Source organism: Limulus polyphemus, unplaced genomic scaffold (genome assembly GCF_000517525.1).
Source record: "Limulus polyphemus unplaced genomic scaffold, Limulus_polyphemus-2.1.2 Scaffold3514, whole genome shotgun sequence".
Taxonomy (NCBI): domain Eukaryota; kingdom Metazoa; phylum Arthropoda; class Merostomata; order Xiphosura; family Limulidae; genus Limulus; species Limulus polyphemus.
The window spans coordinates 109,678-115,588 of NW_013669124.1; positions in this window are offsets into that span (position 1 = coordinate 109,678).

Sequence of the window (5,911 nt, forward strand, 5' to 3'; positions counted from 1 at the left end):
ACTTTGATAGAAAAGGAGACAATTATTTAAAATACTGGATACAAATGTGGTAACCCACAGGGTAATGTAAGTGAATCTATCACAGATTATGCAGTAAGAAATAGAGCAGAGAAAAATAATTCGTCGTGTCAACTGAGTTCTAAAATAACTGAACTAGTCTGTGTGGACGTTTGACGTAAAAGAGAATTTATTTAAAGCTGTGAATACGATTGTAATAACTCACGAGGTAACGTAAGTGAATTTATCACTGATTCTATTGTGATAAAATAGGAGATTCGTCTTGTCATTTTGGTTCTAAAGTAATTGAACCAAATCTGTGTGGACTTTTGATGTGAAAGGAAATTACTTAAAGCTCTGGATATGACTGTGGTAACCCACAGGGTAACGTAAGTTAACTTATCACTAATTGTATTGTGATAACAGAAGAAAAAAGAGAATTTAGAGTTTTAGATACAACTGTGATTTCTTTAGTGTAAAGAATTTTTGTACATACTGTTGCGTCAGCGAGGTCACGTGACCAGTGTCACGCCACTTCTCTCGAACCTTCGGAAATAGTCGGGAGATTACTAGATATAGCGTAGTCTGGTATATATATAAGAGGGTGACAACGTGACGGAACAATGTGTGTGTAGACAGTGAGTAATTGATCTGTAGTCAGAAAGTATTATTGAAGTTGAGCACGTTCGTTGTTATAGCGTTTGTTTTAGTGCGATTGTTGAAATTAGGTGTATCGTAAAGTTATATTCGGAAAGAATAAACCAGTTTTATTAAGTAAGGACTTGTGTCGCTAAAGTTTCGTCAGAACGAATTTACGGAAAATCAATTAACGAACGGAGACGTAACAATACATTTGACTTCTTTTGAATATATTCTTTCAAAACAATTGAATTGTGTGCTGTCCACTTATTGATCGAATTTATGGCCAACAAATCACAGACATCTACTGTAAAAGAATCCCAGCACATATTCAACACCTGAAAAAGAATAAAACCCAAATTTTTATCGTCACGAAAAGAAGTAGCCAATTTGTACAGTTACAAAATTACTCACAAACAGCTCAATAGTGTTACAACATTTTCATTAAATATGTAAATTCTGTTATGTATTGTTTCAGGAGTGTCTCCTCATTGTAACGAAAATTACCCATCCTGTATTATATATATAGTATTATAAAGAAATTAAAAAAATTCTCTATTGAAGTCTATACAGGCTTTGTTTAGTGGACATTTTATATACCTTTAGAATGTCTAAATACCGACACCTAGCGACATTTCATGGTTTCTCTCGCTACTTCCTACTTTGTGGAGTTGGTACTATTACGTGATATGAGTTCGGTAGAAGGGTAATTAACATCGTTAACTACGAATATTACCGATTGTTTCAAAAAGGTATTGAAAGAAAATGTCAAACAAGACATTTCGTTGAAAGATGTATAATAGTATAAAAACGTGCGTATTAAAATGAATGTTGAATTTTGATTAAACTTTGATTCTTCGAAACATGTATGCGGCATAATTATATATAATGATACTGTCTGTAAAGTATGGGGTAATAATACAAACTGTAATTAACTTGTTACTTATCGCAAGCTTGAAATAACATATAACGGGGACACTTAATGAAAATAGTGAAGTCTTCAAAAAGTTGCAATTGAATATGAAAACCGAACACTGTTCTGATGAGGAGAATGTTTTTATGGAAGTCAATCTTCTGAAAGACGAAAAAGAAAGTAGATACATGCCACCTTGTACAAGTTGTAGTAAGTTCAAATATTTATGATTTGAAATTGAATCCATTGTGAAACTTTGTAACATGTAAGTTGGAACAAATATCTACAATTTACAAAAATTTACCATATTGCGTTGATTGACATTAGCAATATTATAATAATTTCTATAAATTGCATTACTATTATTATTATTATCCAGTGGTACAGAACGAATGGTTACTTACTAACACGGAACTTCAGTAATACTTAATAGTACACAACAATTTTGAACAGGGGCAAGTCTTATTAACACATTTTAATGTTCCTATCTTGTTCAGTTGTTGATATTAGAAATTAGTTCAGATTATCTTCAAAAAAGGTGTGACAAAGGTTTTGCAAAACATTTTTGCTAAAAAATGATAATTTTTTAATATTTTGTTCTGAAATTAACACTAAACTTTAGATATGTTTAATTTACAAAGCTATCATGCCAAGTTCATTGACATACATTGAAAATAATGTTGTGTAATCAAAATTTCAAGTTAACTGTAAAATATTTTGACACGTGTTTTTACACTAATTACACAAAGAGTTAATTAATTGCAATTGTTGATGTAATCTTTAAGTTTAGAACTTTATTTAAAAACATTTTAATGCCATCTTTGGTGATATGCAACAAATTTGTTTACTTTGAAGATTTAAATCCTTGTTGCTTTAGAAATAATAAGTTATACATAACTGTAATATTGAACTGCTTTATTCATTTAATAGAATGATAACTACATAAGATAATCAGTTGTAGCTTGTGGTATAAAGTACATTAACACTTCATGTTTGTCCATAGCCAGTGTATTCCTTAAAATAGCCAATGTTTGTGGCTCAAAGGATGTCCAAGTAATCATTACAATTGCATTGGTCAGTCATGCATGCAACAATACCAAATCTGATATCTTCATCACATAGACCATATCCCTATCTATACTAGTGAGGAAAACTTCAGATAGCCATCTATCATATGCCATAAATTACAACTTTTTATCTATTGTGGTTTACATTCTATTCATTTAAAATGTTGAATAACTTATGGACACCCTATACTACTATAAGTAGTATAAATATAAGAAATGTTATTAGAATAATTAAATTGTGAATGATTTGTACATCAAAAACTGCACTTGGAAGAATAATATGACAATTATTCTTAATCATTTATCAGTCTACTTTACTATAATTAAATGTTGGTGTATCTCTATGATGGTTAAGTCGAGAGAGGTGGAATTGTAATAAAGTAAATAAAATGTGTCGACTTACAGTAAGAAATTGTTATAATGTAGTGATTCACAGAAGTTATATTCAAATGTATTGTGACAAAAATATTTTTTTCACTCCTCTAGTGACAAGAGAGACTGTTCCTCCAGAAGAAGAATCTTCAGATACAGTCTTTGACTGTAAAATAAAAGAAGAGAACTCTGATGGAGTACGAAAGGAAACTGAGGTAATTTGTATATTAAAAACTTTTATGATTATCTTAATTGAACAAAACAGCTAGATTCGATGATGAGGAACCCACTTTGAGACTAGTAATGGTTGGAGACAGCTTGAATGGATAATGAAGAAAATCTTTATCAGGTGATGACAAAACCTTGTCGAAACATTGTACATTTGCTGTTATGTTAAACTTATATTAAAGTATTTCTTCATTACCCATTCAAGCCGTCTCCAACCATTAAAACAGCTAGATATTGTTAGAGAGCTTTGATGCAGTATTGAAGTTGTATGATATCTCACTGAACTTCTTCAGCTTGTAATTTAATTTTATTAATACGTAATGTTCAAAATAAAAAATATATCCAGTTGTACACAAGAAAATACAACTTTGGCTTTTATATGCTCTTGTTCATAAAACTTGTGACATGAATGAATACTGTTTCAATACTGTGAGTTTATTGTGTATGAGTCATAATTTCTGATACTTTGATATCTGGATAATACTTAATTTTTATTTATTATATTTTATTGATTATTGATTTTCTACCTACATTGTAAAAAATAATTATTTCAATCCGAACATCCACCGATTGAAACATTATAATCAGTGAAATCTTGTTTTAAAAATTATACCATTGTAAGAATCCAACTATACATTTTGTTTTCAGTACGTTTACCCTTAATAACAGACAAAAATATAAATTATGTCTGTCTAACATCCATATGTCACTTCTCTGTACTCGCATTCTTCAGTCTTTATATCATTTAGAAATGTAATTGTCATGTTTATTATCTATACATTTATGATGAGACACTGTTTCTTGATTCTATAGTTCGGTAATATATTTCATTACTCTTTGCTAAATTGGTTTTCATTTGAAAGTTTTGAAGTTTCCTTTTTTGTTTCTTAAAGTGAAACTTAAACTTTTTAAGTCTGTCAGGTGAGCACATTTACTGTTTCTTTTTTGGTCATAGTTGGTATCTTTATTAATTAAAACCAACAGGTTTAGTGTTTCCTGTAGTTAGGTGTCTCATCAGTGTCATGTTGTACTGTAACATTATATCTAATGTACCTATGGTTATACTGTCACATTGTATGTAATGTACCTGTGGTTATACTACCACATTGTATGTAAAGTATCTGTGGTTATACTACCACATTGTATGTAAAGTATCTGTGGTTATACTACCACATTGTATGTAAAGTATCTGTGGTTATACTGTCACATTGTATGTAAAGTAACTGTGGTTATACTGTCACATTGTATGTAATGTACCTGTGGTTATACTGTCACATTGTATGTAAAGTATCTGTGGTTATACTACCACATTGTATGTAAAGTATCTGTGGTTATACTATCACATTGTATGTAAAGTATCTGTGGTTATACTATCACAGTGTATGTAATGTACCTGTGGTTATACTGTCACATTGTATGTAATGTATCTGTGGTTATACTGTCACATTGTATGTAAAGTATCTGTGGTTATACTGTCACATTGTATGTAAAGTATCTGTGGTTATACTGTCACATTGTATGTAAAGTATCTGTGGTTATACTGTCACATTCTATGTAAAGTATCTGTGGTTATACTGTCACATTCTATGTAAAGTATCTGTGGTTATACTGTCACATTGTATGTAAAGTATCGGTGGTTATACTGTCACATTGTATGTAAAGTATCTGTGGTTATACTACCACATTGTATATAAAGTATCTGTGGTTATACTATCACATTGTATCTAAAGTATCTGTGGTTGTACTGTCACATTGTATGTAATGTACCTGTGGTTATACTGTCACACTGTATGTAATGTACCTGTGGTTATACTGTCACACTGTATGTAATGTACCTGTGGTTATACTGTCACATTGTATGTAAAAGTATCATTGGTTATACTGTCACATTGTATGTAAAGTATCTGTGGTTATACTGTCACATTGTATGTAAAGTATCTGTGGTCATACTGTCACATTGTGTGTAAAGTATCTGTGGTTATACTGTCACATTGTATGTAAAGTATCTGTGGTTATACTATCACATTGTATGTAAAGTATCTGTGGTTATACTATCACAGTGTATGTAATGTACCTGTGGTTATACTGTCACATTGTATGTAATGTACCTGTGGTTATACTGTCACATTGTATGTAAAGTATCTGTGGTTATACTGTCACACTGTATGTAATGTACCTGTGGTTATACTGTCACACTGTATGTAATGTACCTGTGGTTATACTACCACATTGTATGTAATGTACCTGTGGTTATACTACCACATTGTATGTAATGTACCTGTGGTTATACTACCACATTGTATGTAATGTACCTGTGGTTATACTGTCACATTGTATTGTAAAGTATCTTTGGTTATACTGTCACATTCTATGTTATGTATCTGTGGGTATACTGTCACATTATATTTAACGTACCTATGCACTAGTCTTGCTGGAGATTCATTTTGAGCTAGTCATGGTATGTTTTTTATAAATTTTTATAAATCAGTTGGTGTTGATTTCTTATGGGTTTTATTTTTACCAGAAAACATAACATAATGTTTTGGGAGAACAAGGGACATAATGGTTCATTTCGACTGTCCCATCCTGTTAACTTAACGAAAACTATTTAATAAATAAATTAAAAAAATCTGAAAGCTAGCCCTAATCATTCATATATTTATCAAGCTTTCTCTTAAACTCACTAAAGTTTACT